Genomic DNA, 17,141 nt, shown 5'->3' with positions numbered 1-17,141 from the left:
AAGGTCCAAATCAAGCACAATATGTTCAGAATATAGATCTGTTTTTAGATGACACACTGTAATATGTGTCACAAGATATTCGGGGAAATAAGAAGATATGGCCCAGAACAGCTCTGAGCATATCTGATTCCCTGTGGAATTGGGTCACTGTAAATAATACAGAACACAATAATACTGCCTTACAGTTTGTAATCGCACAGACTAATAGAATAGAATATAAGAATCGAATTAAAAACATTTTTTTACTTTTATTCATTTAAAACAATTGTGAATTTAGCCAAATGAAACAATTGACTGAGAATTTGGGCCATTTTGAAAAATAAGATAAAATAAAAAAGTAGGCCTGGTAACACACATCCCCTTCTGCTTTAGCTCTGAACACAGACTGAAAATGTAATGCAGAAACTAACTCAAACATTAATAAATATATAAAATGTATAAATTCAGCATGGATACGTAACCAGATAAGAATCAATGTTCAGAGGGACAACAATACACTAATACACACATGCACTGTAATACAGGAAGTACATACAAACACGCATGAGAGTAGGTTATAAATGATCTACTGCCAGCATGACTAAGCATCTTTGCCTTTTCCTCATTAGACTCTCTTAAAGGGCGACTGCACCCAAATGCAGTTCACCGAGGCAGGTGAAGCTCTATTCAGTGTCTAAAAACAGCTGTGTACTGCCTCTGACTGTAGGGCCAGAGGTGCAGTCAGAGACATGGTCCTCTGTGACTCCACAATGGCAACTCCCGTTTGTGCTTTCAACAACAAGTGCACCTCAGCATTGAAAACTGAAGCCTCTCAACCTTTTTAATGCATCCAAGGTGTTGGCGCGGGTTTAGTTGTCTTCCTTACAGGTCTAACAAAAACAGATAACCTTTGTAATATTATCTCACAAAAGGCTTTGCTCAGCTGTTTTTAAAGACTGAATTGTGCTCCTCGTGAATATGAAGTGTGAAATAGTTGGAGTTGTCCCTTCAGCCGTGTAATGGATGCCACTTGGTCTTTTGATCACAGCCCTGTGAAGTGCCACTATTGTGAATGGAGGACAAAGTTTAATGATTAAGTCTTTTGACATTTTTTCTAAGGCTTATGGCTGTATTTGTTTTTCTGTTACATGATGTTAGTCACCAATGAAACAGCTTACATAATATGTTATTAAAAAAAGCAATTCAATTTACATTTAATTTAACAGACATTCAGTACAGTTCAGAGTAAGACTGTATTGTAACACTGTGATAGGCAAGTTTCAATTTGCCAATTTGTAATCAATTTGTGCTTCTGAAGGCAAGAAACCAATAAAAAGACAGTAAATATAAATTTGTATTTACAAGATTGTTTTGTTCATCTGGTTGCTTTGCTAAAATGCTAGTTTTGAGATAATTGATAATAATAAGGGTAAATCGACAGAACATTTACATAACATTCTTATTATCGTAAAAGAATGAATTAATATGAACAACATCAGGCATAATTGTGTAAGTGTGTGGTGCTTCACAGATTGAATATGAGAGTATGAGCCTCCTCTGGCTGGGAGATCAATGAGGCCCAAGGCCTGTTATGCTAAACGGCTAAACGGTTTTTGTGTTTGCGTTCCAACTGATAAAATCAGGGCTGAGTTTAACCAGCTAACTGAACCCCCTGAGCTTAACAGCCCTCATTCGACAGCAATAGTCATGCTGGTGACTGTGTGTGGAAGTTTCTTTCTCTCTTTAAATTCAGCCATTGAGCATACAGACTGAGCGTATGGATTTCAGCCCTCTGTGTGCAGTGATAGCCTGGGTTCTCTGGGTTCTGGCAGTGAAAACAGGCCTTGTGGTTCTGGGTTCATCAAGTTAGCCTGCTGTGTACTGCAGAGAGTGGGACACAATGAGGGCTTAGCTGATGGGGGACCTCATGGGTAAATTGAGGCATTTAAAAAGGAGCTCTGTTCAGTGGTAACCTGATCCACACCTGACTGGGGCTTGGCATTCCGGTCTGGCTGAGGGAAGAGTTCACAATGACCAGAGAAACTGCTGCAGAGAGCCAACACACAAAAACCTTCATAAGGCTGAAAACCTGTTTATGAGATCAGACAGTAAATGAAGAAGAGAGACGTATCAAATTCGAACCCACTTTATTTTATCTTTCATTTACATTACACAACATCACAAAACAGTAAATGCACTTAATGTTATGTACATTGTGAGTCATGCAGATAACAAAATCACATTATTCCACCGTATTTGGAGAAAAGCCAATTCTCAGAAGGAATTCTGTTATTATGGAGGAGGAAAAGTTAGATTACAGTATTTTCTATAATATATTTCTTGTGTTACCATTCCTGTTTGGTGCGGAATTTACAGTGTCCATTCCTTCATCAGGAAATGAGTTCAGCACATTTGATCCTGCACAGCTGCTCAATGGAGAAACTCTGACACAAGACACATGGAAGAAACCCCAAGAAAATAATCAATCTTCCAGTGCAAGGATCATAGTTCCTTAGTCATGAAGGGCATTACTACTCAGCCCCTTCTGCCGCTACTATACATATGTGTATGCGCTTTCCTGTGTCAACACACTGCATGTCACACACAACAGAGTGAGAGAGGGAAGTAAGAGAGCAGAAGGTAACGCCATTCAATGGACGGCATTACCAGACAGTATTAGACACTAATAATTACATCTAACCTTGTCTGGTAAGACGCCTATCAACAGGCTAAAAGGATGACCTCTGACCTTTCACCTGTGCAAAGAGGAAGAAGAGCACTGGTAGAAACAGTACAGTGTGAGATGAAGCAGAAACAGGTTGAAATAAGATGTTTGTCCTGAGTCTGGATCAGATTGCATACAAGCGTAAACTGTACATTCACAGATATGTAGTGGCCATGCAGAGAGAGAACAAACCCATGGGTCAATAGATCAAAGAAAGAAGCAAAGTCAGCTTGGTAAACGCTTTCTGATCCAACCTTTCCACATCAGTACGCAAACATACAAAATGTGATGCCAGGACAAAGAAATTAGGCAAACTGAAAAGAAAACGGCTATATTGTGTTATTGTGGCTTGGATAATGGAACTGGGTGGGCAAATAAAGGTGTGACTCAATATTTGCGGGGTAATTCTCCCTCCTTAAACAAACACCAGCTCTCTGCCTGCTCCATGTCTACTATTTTTCTTTTGTTTCTCATGTTTCTTTGAATATTTACCCATTAAACTTTTCTCTACACACAGATTAACATATTAAAATGTTGTTGATGGTTGTGGTATAATTAAATCACCAACTTTTCAAATCAACTAACTAGATTTAGATTTAGTTTTAGTTTTTAATGTACCAAATGCTCCTTGTAGAGGTAAAAAACACAATTTAACATCCACTTTAGTAGAGTAAAAGCTGAGTGAAGTCAAACTTAGGAGGAGTCCACAGCATGTAGATGTGTTATTATCTGCAGAGTGTTCTCAGGTCAGCTCATGTGTCAGTTTCAGGATGTGCCACGCAGATAAGGCTAGTCGGACCAATCAGTGCCACCCAACACAAAGACCAATGCTGTGCAGGGGAGGGAACAAGGAAATAAGGCCCTGCAAGACCGGTGGAACCATCAACCGACTGCCATTCTTTAACTTGGGTGGGGCCGGGTTGCCATAAAAGTTTTTTTATAAAAAGACAAGGAAGTAAAGAACTTTAAAAAAAAAAAAAGCTAGAGCTGACCTTTAGAATTTATAGTGCAAACAAGCACGACCCCTTTCTAATGACTGCTAACACTGGAATCACTGTCAGAGGGACCTCAGCTCTTTTTTATTTTTGTGTAATCTAATTATTGGGGCATATTAAACACATGGATATGGGATATGGTTAAAAAAAAGACAAGAAAATAAGGAGTAGTCAGTCAAAACCAATATGAGATCACATTATACAGTCATTTATCTATTTGGATTAGTTTTAAGGCAAAATGACGTATGGTAAAAATTATACTAATGCGCTTGATTTGTAATGGCAATGGAGAACTCGGGGTCACCCAGGAAACATCGTTACCAGACAGTGTTAGAACCACAGTTGTACAATCCAGCACTGTCAGGTAAGATGGATCCTGAGAGCCATTTCTGTCGCCTCTCATCATATGATCTGAATCCAATGCCAGGGACTGAAAACATTGCACTGCTAACATTGCTTAAGTGGTTCATTTGCTTGCAGTTAGAAGATGGCCATCATCATCATTACCAGGCAGTATTAGAGAAAGAGATGATATCCAATGCTGCCTCGTAAGATGGGGATAAACACCCAAACACCCTTCCTAAAAGTCTATAATGCAGCACTTACTAAAACACGGCTGGGATAGCTTTGGGTTTAACATATCGCAGGATGTACGTCATAGCTATTAAAGTTGTAGCAGATGAATGTGACATCTATTGATGTTGCAGGTGTGGGCGTGAACTGTATGACAAACCTGTCACGCCTTTGTCAGACAGAAAGAAAAGGAGAGCTTGAATCATCAGTGAATGTCTATCTAAGCATGACGTGAGCAAGAGAACCTAAAATATTCAACAGCTCTCCATTCTATCCATCCATCTATTTAGGATTTTACTGGTTACTGATAAAGCTAGAGCAAGAACAGTTTTATGGTGGGAAACGTAACTGAAACTAAGACATTTAATGCCCAAAAATAGCAGTGTAAATAGAGGTGGGGAGGTCCATATTTGGACTCAGCCTTTCCATAGTATAATTGCTGAGCCTTTGTTCTGGTTGGGCTTTTCGGCTTACACTTCTGTCACAGAAGACTGGGCCAGAGTGGTTGTTAATGATTGCCTAAACCTGTTCCGACTGGTCTAAATCTATGGCACGGCAAGGTTGGGAGGGCTGCTTTTCACACAATGAATGGCAGTTACTAATTTCAAACACCGTTTTTCTTGCTCACATCAACTAAATCAAATAGTTAAGGAGCCGCTTCTGTGCCATCATATCCTATCAGACGGGTATTATGGGTTAATCTGTTGCGGCATGCTAGGTTAAAGCAGCGTTTCAAAATTGGTTTCAGAGGATGTTTTTTGAAATGGATGAAAGAAAAAGCCAATTTTGTGTTTTCTGTTGGAGGAGCTCCGAGTCTGTTGTCTTTGTGTTTGCTGAGTGATGAAAGGCTGATGGAATGCTGCTCAGACCGACCTGAGCCTATTCTGTGTGTGCAGAAGGTCATTGAGACAGCCCTCCTTTACTGAATAACGTGGACCATTCATAGGTACACTGAGTGAAAACATCACACCTTATACTGAATTCAAAGGAATGTATCACTTGCTATCATTCCCTGCATCTAACAATGATGGAAACTAATTACAGAGTCGTTATCATGACATATTCCCCTTTTCTTTCAACAATCATTTTCATTATAGGCCGTAGCAAATACATTCCAATGTCTTTTTCTGATATGTTTTACAATGTGACTAAATTTCTCCCCCCAAAAAACTCCCAAAATAAAAGATGAGACATTCTTGTGTCGGGTAAGAAAGAACAGGTTACCAGTCATCCTGCAAGCAAGGGCGAAAGTAGAGCACAAGAGAGAGAGGAAGGGGGGGCGGGGGAGAAAAGAGAGGGAAAAGTTCAGGGAAAGAAGGTGTAGAAGGAAAATGGAGAATGCACCTGTAACCTTACCGTCATGAAAGGTACCCCAAGGAAAGAATGTAACAAAACCAAAGTGAGAGAGTAGGTTTGGAGGGAGGGGGGGCTGAGGAAGAAAGAGAAGAAAGATCTTGAATTTCCAGCCAGCTGCCTGAGAGCGCTGCGTCCTCCTCCCGGTCACTCAGGCCCCATGAAATGAGAAAGCCAAGCAGACCTGCTCTCCCAGACTCTATTTAGTTAATCATCAGCATTATAAACCAGTGCTGCAGGCCCTCTGAGGAAGAGAAGAGGGGGAGAGAGAGAGAGAGAGAGAGATAGGGAGAGAGAGAGAGAGAGAGAGAGAGAGAGAGAGAAAAAGAAAGAAAGAGTGAAAAAAAAGATTAGCCCAGAAAATTCAAGCTGGTAGAATCAAGCTGTGACAAAGGAAATATCAGAGTCCTCAGTTTTTTCAAAATGGAACCAACCCTACCTCCAACAAACTTCTTCTCAATGTGTCCAGTATCTATCCCAATAGTTCCTCTTACGGTTATCTGCTGCCGCTTTCCTATTGTTTTACGTGGTGTGTGCAGTGGGAGTCTGCCCACGCTTTGCCTGTTGGAAGTGAGGCGTGATCAGGTAACCCTGCCCTCTATGCTGGAATGTGACTCCGCTGTGAAGTGAACAACCCGATAGGTAAACTAGCCTGGCCCTTAATCAATAGTTGCTGTCATTGTGGGAAAACAATGGCAAGGAAACCCAAAACCTTATTTAAGTGCGGACCTTATCTCAGTGCCGCCTAATTGGGCCTTTAGACGCCGGGGACTGGCTTTGGTGACCACAACACCCTTTATCATCCATACATGTACAACCTGGTTTGTAAATGTATGCTAAAGGTTGGATTATAATCACATCTTTAACCAGTCAGTAGCTCCTCCCCCTCACTCACGGCGTCCCCTCACCTTCCTGTTATGACTGAACCACTAAAATATTCATGAAAATTTGATTATCAAATGATTTGTACTTTTCCTGCCCTACAACTTTCTCCTTTTCGCCGTTGATGGAATATTCCCATGTTTTGCTTTTAGGCTGTCAAAGCTTCCTCCTTGTTAAAAGCTTTAAATCATTTGCCTTTATGTCGGGTTATTTCAAATAAATTGGAAAATTAAAGATTTCCATTTGCCATATTTCACCTTAAATGACAGATGCTGATAAGATGATATTGTTTTTAAATTAAAGCTCAAAGGAGATGCATCTTCTTCTATCACACAATCTGCATGAAAAGAAAGAATAAAACTACCTTCTTTAAACATTAGCATTAGCACTACATGTATTAAACAGGCCCATAATGCTGTGTCACTGAGCCAGGCTGTCCAATCCAAAGCAGCTATCTTAGCCTCTGACTCAACCTGCTGAAGAGAGACACACTTCCCTTTCATTTCTAATGGAAAAAGCAACCCATTCAAAACTACATCCATCCACCATTTTGTCCTACTTCTCATTTGTGCAATTGGACTTGGTTTTAAAGTCTTCTCTGTTCTTCCCGCCCTGTTGCGCTATACTAACATAGCCACTGGCGCTCATGTGACTTCCAGCTATTCAGGTTTATGAAAGAAATGAACAAATGTTTCCTATCCACCAATCACAATCCTCCACCTCGCTCCGCTTTCACTGCAGTACAGTATGCCGTCGACATTTTCCCTCCGTTTTCTCTTCACTTTTTCAGCCTTCCACGGTACTAAACTGCTGAAAAATACCTCAAAACTGGCTGAAAAAACTTTTAAATATGTAGCTTTTAGGGGAAATAATCTCCTTTGATAAACTGAACTCTGCTGTCTGTCTAAACATGCCAGCAAACGTCAGAGGCACATAAAGGGAACCAGCAGACATTTTATGTTCGGCACACATCCACTTAACAACAGCTTTATTCTACCATCTCAACCTTTAAAAGTATTATCAGGATTAACCTTATAGTGTCTAGATCACATCGTAACAAAAGACTGCTAAAACCTTTGTAATTCAACAGGTCGGATAGAAAAGCATAAATTAACATTAAATGACAACCTCTTCAGTTAAACCAGCTATGTCTATCTGATAATCAGTTTGTAAAGTCGTTTCATACCATCGAGGCCCGGACGTCTCCATGCGCCGAACCTTTTAATGCTCTAACAGACGGGATCGGCGGCTGTCTTCATATCCTTTGACAAGTCTGGCAGTTTGCCTTTACCTGCCCCAACTGGTCTATCCAGTTTAGGAATGAGCGTTGGCTTCTATTGTTTCCTCTGCTTTCTCTCTCTTTAAATGGAGCTGGAATTCGATACACATTATATTCGCTTCCCATCGAAACTACCTAGACCCTCCTATATCAGCACACAATCGCTGAGGGCTTCGTGCAATGACCTAATTTGTTTGCCACACGTTTCCCGATCAGTATATACAGTAAACTGATTTAAAGAGTCCTTTAGCTTTACCTATGCTGTCGCTGAGCAACAGGTTGTGACGAAAGCTTGAGTCTTAAAGGCAGAGAACAAAGACAAAGAGGGATCACGTTGGTGAATTTACCCAGTCTTCCCCAGGTGTGGTCATCGAGCCAGAAACCCAAGACAAGAGGCATCATTGTATGAGGGCTCAGACGCCTCGTTGGCTGGTCTTCCTCTTTCCTGCTCTTGCTGAAGGACGGTCGACCTCTGGAATTGTCGGTTGGAAAGAAAAAAAGCTGTCCTGTTCAGGTAGACGCAGCTGTAGACGAAGAGGAACAGTCATACCGGAGAACAAACCCGACCAGTTTGAGCCACATCGTCGATCTTCCTGCTGTCGGCGCCAAACTTGTTTTTTCCAGGAGCTCTTGTCGCCGGTGTTTGGCGGTTAAGCTCCTCGACAAGACAGAGGCTGAATTTGTAAAGGGCTTGGTTTACATGTAGTCTGACCCCCCCTTCCCCCACAGGTGTAATTTTCAGGTCGCAGCCAATCTCCTTAGCCCCTGGCACTTACAGGTGTGTCCCCCGCGCCGCCTTTAGCCAATGGCGAACAGGACGAAAGCTCCCCCAACCCTCTCAACTCCCACCTCGCCGGCTCACCCACACCCCCACCCTCTCCTCCTCCCATCAGCCCCCAGGTACCTTGTTGTGTGTTTTTATGATGTCAGCTCAGGCTTCTGTGGGAACGGACTCCTCTGTTCCTATTACAACACAGACAACAGCAGCAGCACCATCATCCCCAACTGCTGTCCACACCCATCCTGTCCAACCAGAGGAGAAGCAGAAAAATAAATCTGGAGGCCTAACACACTCGAACACGCGTATCTGTAAGATGTTATCACACACATAAACCTTCGCCTACTTCTCAGGTGGAAAAGCCCGCCGTAACCTGAAATACCTGCCCTTTGCCCTCTACCTCTCTCTGTGTTCACACACCTCTTTTACCCTAACAATAACCTGGCTGGGTTACAGAAAGAATGACAGGTGAACAAAGTGCAGGTGAGTAAAACTTGAGAAAGACACACCAGCAGTTTGAGGGCAGCTAGCTTGCTACAGGGAGGGGGGGATGGGGCAGTGAGCAGGGCTGGCGGAGGTCGAGGCCGAAGCCTGGGGCCGCCAGAGGCAATAGGGTCTAATCTAAAGGCTGGTCCGGCCCGGGCTATGTGCAGGGCAAGGCGGCCACTTTCGGTCTCGAGGTGTAATTGTCGGGATTAGTCTCTCAACAATGAGCACAAAGCCAGAGTCGTATCCTGTTTCAGCAGGGGCGTGGCACAGGTCGCAGCAGAACTACACTGGCAAAGAGGAAAGGAGGTGATTGTTAGAATCTGGAAGCTTTAAAACAACAATCTGTGAACTACTGACCCACAGCACTAAAATAATGATAATATTCCTGATAATAATAATTTCGAAAATTACCATAGTTAATGTTTACAGCGGAATGAATGGCCGGTGCCTGGAGGGATAACTTTCTGTTGGGAACGTACTGTGAAAAATGAGTTGTACCTGTTCTCTTCAGAAACCCCCAACAGGCTGTAAAATATGCTATTGTTAAAAAGCAGAGCGAAACACGATAGAGAGCAATATTTAAGCCCCAGGATATCATACTGTGTCTCCGTAAAGGATACAGCGCTTAAGACACATTTAATAAACATGGTTAAGTGTTCTTTATTAGCTTACCAGACCACTTGGTAAAAATTGCTTAATGGTGCAATGAATTGTATGCTTTACCATGATTTCACAAGTAACTTATTAGCTCTTGCATCTTTTACTGAGTGGCCCCTGAGTACAGCTGAGCCTCTTCAAAGTGTCCGTTTGGTCTGAATGGTTTGCTTTGTTTAGGTTTCTCATTTGCATACCAAATGAGGTTTGGAGCAAAGCACGGGGGCATGACCCAGCCCTATTTGGCTACTGATGGCTATCTGGCCAGCCAGTCACGCAAGGCAGGATGCAGGGACATCCATCAGCAGCACTGCCCCAACAGCTAAAAACACACATTGCATGCACAAGTCAATGTGTCTGCTTCCTTACACACACTGAGGCTCCACAGTGCTGCACCATCACAATTCCTACATGTATGCAGACATTATTGATGTGTTGAGATACAAACTCTTTCCAACCCAACAGTTAGGAGTTTACATAGCGCAACATAACTTTATGAGCAGCATACCGATGGGAGGCTGAGGATGCGGATGTGATAGTTGTGGATTTGTTCTGACGTCAGCTCGGCTCAAACATTTCGTGTATCTTGAACGTGGTCCAAGATCCCGAAACTGGAAATGGGTCATGGTCTACCGAGCTCCAACCAACTGAAAGTGAGCTCTGTCACCCTCAGCAAGCCAATGATGTCGTGAGCATGCTTCATCCAACACACTGGCAGTAGAGCCAGAAGGCCTAGCTTTCGGTGGAGTCTACAAGCATTGTGACTACACATTACGAGTGTGACCTGTCCACCACCCTCCTGAATACTGAAGAGTGTGTTACAGCAGGTAATACCCTTGTTTATGATGGAGTAGAGAGAACAAAAAGATAACACAGAATACACATAGGAACTATTACCAGCCTCTTCCCTGTCCCTAAACTGAGAGTTTGTGCTGTTAATCCTTCATTCAACTGATTAATCAAATGAAAGATTACCAAAACAAAGACACACACACATACACGGGCTGCGTCAGATGAAACATACGGAACCTGACACAGCCACAGCCAACATGGACTTGAAGAATTGGTATTCGTTAAAAGAACAAATGAAAGCTTTTTGTTATCAGAGTGGCTCAAAGACAAAAACCTTGACTTTACTGAAATGTGGGTCCATGTGCAGTATCTGTACCTGCAGGGATTACAAAATGTTCAGATGTACCAGACGCAGATCCAGTTAAGTCTTATATTACCAGTGTTAAACATCTAACACCTTTCTGACTGTGCATCACTCCAGTCTGGATTGATGCCACAGCTCGTCAACTGAGAAAAGGAAAATAGTGTCTAATGTTTGTTTTATCCCTGCCCGTGTGCTGCTGCAGAACATTACAGTTGAGCTCGTCATTAACCTGCATTCCGTATCCACGGCAACTCATAACGCTGGATGGGTGTATCTGCCCTCGGGCCCTCAACTGACGTTATGATGTCTTTTTTTACACGCTTAACCAACAGAGAATCACAAAACACAAAAGAGGTGACTTTGAAGACAAACTTCAGTCGTCGGAAAAACACAAAAGAGAGTCTATAAGTTCATAAAACACATAAGATATCTAGGAAGTCATTCAACATGGATATAATACTGGATGTGTGACCTCACGTGACTCAATCATTACTGCTGGTCATAAACAGTCAGTCTGGCAGTGTTTCAGTTAATTATTAAGTTTACTATCTCCAGTAAAGACTAATAACTGTTAAGTTAAAGTGTTAACTTGTTTTTATTGAATTTGGCTAGCGTGTACTACAGAAAAAGTACACTGTAAAAAATACTTTACTAGGAAAGATTTTGGTTTCACTACTATTTTTTTTTATTTTTTATGGATTTAGGATTTTGAAGATTTGTTTTTATTAATCACAAAATATTTGAGTGATTTATTTGCTGATTTTTATATATATATTATTAGTTATAATATACTTTGAAGATACCGTAAGAGGAACAATGATCACAGAATCACTCTGAGCTCCATTGTTTTGTTTTCATGCAGTCACTGCTGCTTACTGTTGTCTCACTGGGACTAAGATAAGCCCAGCTCTCTACATAATGATTTACATGTTCTCTAGAAAATAGGTTCATTATTAAAAATCGAAAAACAATACAGCAAAATTGAACATTTTACACATATAATCAGATGTAGTGAAAAGGCAACTCTTTCATTTCTTCCACATGATTACTAAAGATGTAATCAATTAATAGGTTAACTAATGACCTATAATTTCAAAGTCATATTAACGAAACCAATAAATGAATAAACATCTTCAAAACATTGCTGATTATCACTGACCTTCAATACAAAATGTATGTCAACAGTGCTCAGAATGTTTATACGGCACATGTACACTATTTTATGATGTCAGATAACATATTTGTCAGTGATGAATAATTTGTGATAATATTTCCATAGTTAGTTAGTTAGTATAAACTCATAGTCGTTAAAATAGCTGCTGTGCTGGGAGTTCTCCCCCAAATCAAAGGTCTTATTCAATCTGTAGCATCTGTCTGTTTAGTCTTTTCTGTTGTTTTATCCACCTGTCTCCTTGTCCTGTCCTTCTGCTCAGGTGACTGTGGGATAATTACAGAGATTTACATTGTCTTAGAGGAAATTGGAGGACTTAGCCCAGGTGTGATGTTTAAAGGCCCCTCATTACACTGATCAGCACTCCACCACTGATTTCTCCCTGTCTCTCGCCAATTAGCTCCCTGTCTGCTCAGCTACCGGGACACCGTAGTTCACCGGACACGTTAGCGAAGAGCGATACGGCAAAATATTTCATACATGTGTTACTTGCAAGTTTTCTAGTGTTAAAGTCTAAAGTCATATCTCTCTCCCTGGTAACGGATCATGAGGAGATGCAAGCCTAATTTTTTTTAGACTAAGCCCGGGAATCACCAAGGGAGCAGCATGCATGCAAGCAGTCTAGCAGCCACAGCCTTGCTCTGACTTGCCGCCTGCCACCAGCAGCAGGTAATTGGCCCCAAAGGATTTAGGGCGGGATGGTGTATGTGGATGGTGCGGTTGTATCCCATAATCTCCAATGGGGGCAGTTACCATAGAGAGAGGGGGGGGGTGGGGGTTTGGCATACCAATTATTACTGCATCTTATTCCACAACACACCTGTTTGGCTCGTCTGCCGGTTTGGACCAAACTGCTGCCATAATAAATCACACAAGCTAAGAGGTAATCCATACACAACTGAACAAAACCTACATATGTATACTCCTCATCTGCCTTAACAATGTGTGTAGATTCACACTCCTGTCAATCACAAAGACAATCACTCAGAATACCTTTGGACAGATCTCTGTAAGGGGACAAGAGGACCCCATTCAAGTCGGTACCATTCTCTTAGTGTACAATATACTCACCCACCTGTTGACAATATTGTGAAAAACTACTGTTTCAGGTGGATCTTCAATCCATACATACCACCAATTTGCAGACACATTCTAATTCACGTTAAATATCTGTTATCCCATCTATTGTCACTAATTGGAGGTCATAGGTCACACATTACCGCACCTGTAGTCCATTATGGGTGTGATCCGTCTCTTATCGCTCGCTAAATTCAGTATTCTCTATTCTCTAAATCAAAAAACGATTCAGGTCACGTGCAAAGCATGATGGTAATCGTTTAGTTCAGTGAGTGCAAGCAATGGGGCTGATTAGGCGTCTTCTAAAGCTTTTGTTCAAACTGAAGCTGTGTATATTGCTGGATAAGTACAATGCCTGTGAATAGAGGCATGGCTTTCTCAAACGTACATGTCCGTGCAGTCAAACAGACGCTCTCTAAAGTTTGACTGCTGTTGCCAGTCAAACACACCTGCAGAGCTGCAGGCTGGGTCAAGTTTCAGTCATTCACGGTTGGGACGTTGCAGTTTGTTTAGGAAATGAGCGTAAATTCTGACCTCCAGGTCTTCTTTCATTGTGCCCTATGTTAAATAGTGTGCCTGCCTTACTGCCTTTGGCCATATCTGGCATTGTCAGGCTTTGAAGAGAGTGTGTGTTCAGACGATGGCATTATGAGGTGCTAAGATAACGTGCCATCTCCAAACACACCTGCCTGTTTCCACCAGAGGACTTTGTATTTGGTCCCATGTAATTAGCTTGTGTGTGTAATGTGTTTACAGAGGCATTATCATGAGGGCAGTGACAATGATCTTCAGTCACAGAGGAAGAGCTGGGTATGACTCAGTTTATGTGCGTAAATTGAATTCAGAGAGGCATGAAAAAAAATCACAGAATTCCACTGACAAAAGGTGCAGTGTGAGTGCCTGTTACACAAGCCTCAGAGCTCAGAGTATTCAACCAGGAAACACAATGCTACAAACATCCACCTGCACATATACTCACTTTGGTCAATAGTCTATAGATTGGGTGAAATTCTACTGAAATTAATTATATTTTGTTACATTTCCTACATTTAGGAAGAATTATTCTATAATAATAGTCAGTGACCTTGTGGTTTCCAGTTGAAATGTGCACTCTGACCATCAAAGCTGGTTAGCGTCATTCACATCTTTTGGTTCTATCAGCCGGTAGTCATTCATTCCTATAGAGTCTCCAAATAAAGTTTTGATGGAGAGTGAACTCTAAAGTTTCAAACCGAGCATGTTCAGGCGACGCTCAGGTGACAGGGACTGCCCCATATTCCAACATCCCTCTATGAACCTAAACTGAATATTATAAGCTCATCAAGTAACAAAAGCACCTCTCCTTCATACACTGGCTTCGTGGAGTTTAGACTGGAATTTGTTGTTTTTTAGGGAAACAACACAGAGATCCCCTGAACTCCAGTCTGCTCCTCCTAATCAGACGGAATCAAACTGAATCCTAGCTCCTTTTCTTTATAAATGTGCTTTTGATGTGTGCTCTTAATTATTCTTGTTTGCACATTGTCTTTAATTTGATTTTGTTACATTTTGTTAAGGACAATGTGACCTGTTTTGGAAAAGAACTTTCAAATTTATTTTACTACTATATTGCTCTTAATGATTCTTATCTTGTTTGGTGTGTTAGGTGCAGGCATATCTCTGATCTCTCCCATGGAGTGTATCATGGGGTGTAGCGGCAGGGTAACAGCAGGTCCTGCTAATGATGCAAGATGTGTTTGTGATGAGGAGCCTATCCCCGGAGAGGCAGGGTTCAGGTGAAGATGCAGCCTGGAGGCGGCCCACTGGGACCAGTTACCAAGGCAGAAACACAGCCATCCTCCACCCAACATCCACAGCTACACCTCCTTATTACTTCCACTTCCACTGAGTTTCATGGCGAAGTTAAAGAAGATAACAAAATGACATCACACATGACTCAGGGAAATCACTATTCTGTCATTACATTATAAGGTTAACCATATTATAATAAAGTCTTCACTATTGTCAAATTGCTTTCCCATACATATTCAGAGTCCCTGTTTTTAATGTTAAAAACTGACCAAAAAGATATTCCACAATACTAATGTGCACCGACGTACTGTAGAGATCTATGTCCTATCTACAATTTCTCTCCTATATGCATTATTTCCTCTAGACTGTCTACAAATCTACAGTAACAGAATGGAGGAAAGAGAGGTTCACCATGAAGCAGATCAGGAATGAAGTTTCAAAGCAGTATCTCTTTTAATTTTGATTTTGTCAATTCAAAACCCAATATTTGAATACAAAGAAGCCCTGTAGAAAGTGATCACGCTTTACTGAAAAATAACCAAAAGAAACATTCTAAAGTGTGAAAATGTTCTTACATATATTCATAAAGTGTCATTTCCCCTGACTGTGGGGATTCATGCAGTTCATGTGGTGATCTTGCTCATCAGTCATGTTTCCTCCTCAGCGTTGTCATGCTGTTGCCCCTGTAGTTTCCATCCACGCTGTTGTTGTCATTATTGTTGAGACTCCACAACTGTGAGAGGAGCCACTTGAGATGAGCTTTCTTTGCCGAAGCATTGCAATATTTTCTACTCAGAAAGCTTAATTTGCTTTAATAAAGTTCTATCTAATCTATTATTCTAACTCAATCTTTTAGTTTTTGTTCCCAAAAACTATTGTAACAAAGCAGTTGTATGATTTGTGTCTGCAATACTTCAGCATATAAAACTCTCATAGCCTTATTGTTTTGGCTTGACTGTCGGCAGCTGTAATTTAGCAGAGAGCAACGTGAAAGGCTCCAATTAAATGAGATTCATAGCTGATAGAAATGTACAGGTCTTGGTAATAGTGACAGCCTCCGCCAAAGTACAAATCTGACCTAAGCAGGGAGGAGGCAGGGAGATACGGAGATATTCACCTTACACACCGGAAGGCCAGAGTTACTTTGAGGAAGACGCTCGCTAAAAATGCTTCACTTGACAGGAAGATAGTTTTTTTGTTTATTGGCCCATGAAATGAAACATTGATATGAAACATTTCTGACTAAGTCTGATGGTGAAACATTTTATCCAGCAAATAAAAAAATCAAGTAAAAGGGACATTTTTTAGAATCAATAGTTTCTGGTATTTTTCTTTTTTAAACTTTGTTTTCCAGAAAATTTACTCAGAATTTTCTACAGCTGTTTCGATTTTTTATAATTATTTTATAAAACTATTATTTGTAGTTATTATTGTTATTATAGCTACACCTCCACCAGGTTTTGTAGAGATCTTGATTTTCACCTCCAAAGCTGCTCTGTCATAAATCTTCAGTAGACAGCAGGGACAGTTTTGTACGTGTAGGAAATTATAGAAAATAAAATAAAATTTCAAAGAAGCAACAAAATACTTCAAAAATTATAAAATGTATGTAATTACCATAAATTATATTTAATTGTTTCAGGAAAAGGTCTAGAATAAATTAGAATTAGAGATATCTCATTGACTGGCTCATAGAGAGTTATACGCACACACACACACATAGGTATACCTTATGTGCACAACAGTAATTACTAGTGTTAAACTTGTAGTGTTTGTTTCCAACAGAACGGTTCTTCATTATCAATTATGAAAAACGCAGTTCAGGAAGCTGTCATCCAGACAGGAAGAACTCTCCTGTGTAATTACGTCACTATACACACACGCACCCACACAAAACTAAGATGTTAGAACAAACTTTATAGGGAATCATGTCACCCTTTTCACATTTAGCTTTCCATTTGTGAAATTTTACTTTTCATTGACTTTGACTTAGACCCTTAGACCCGTGTCGTCCTCTCCTACGGCACATTGAGCCTTTTGAAATGCTGTTTTTCAGAAAAGTCAAGCTGATTCTTCTTACATTGCAAGTGTGAGGGAATCCATACAGATGATAAAATGAGAAAAAAATAGATTAAGATTCATTTTTAAACTGACCATGATCACAAACACAAGTTATTCAATTTCAATGAGAGTTATAATGTCATATTTTCATTGTACTTTTCCGAGCAGGGTCAGAAGG

General features: G+C 40.9%; 1 long non-coding RNA gene across 2 annotated transcripts; it reads right to left on the bottom strand.

Annotated features, from left to right (window-relative positions):
- Positions 1 to 282: 282 nt before the first annotated feature.
- On the bottom strand, positions 283 to 8,447 carry LOC143013488 (uncharacterized). Of its 2 annotated transcripts, none has more exons than XR_012965142.1 (3): positions 8,134 to 8,447; positions 1,964 to 2,025; positions 283 to 1,860 (listed from the first exon to the last, which is right to left on the bottom strand). It is a non-coding gene; the product is annotated as an uncharacterized LOC143013488 (long non-coding RNA). The 2 variants fall into 2 exon arrangements; XR_012965143.1 differs by having other exon boundaries at positions 283 to 1,853.
- Between the last annotated feature and the right edge of the window lie 8,694 nt (positions 8,448 to 17,141).

This window comes from Genypterus blacodes, unplaced genomic scaffold (genome assembly GCF_046128005.1).
Source record: "Genypterus blacodes isolate CSIRO-AG114 ecotype Tasmania unplaced genomic scaffold, CSIRO-AGI_Gbla_v1 ptg000156l_1, whole genome shotgun sequence".
NCBI classification, from domain to species: Eukaryota; Metazoa; Chordata; class Actinopteri; order Ophidiiformes; family Ophidiidae; genus Genypterus; species Genypterus blacodes.
Note: the sequence above shows the minus strand (reverse complement) of the source record. Positions and strands in the feature narration are given on the sequence as shown.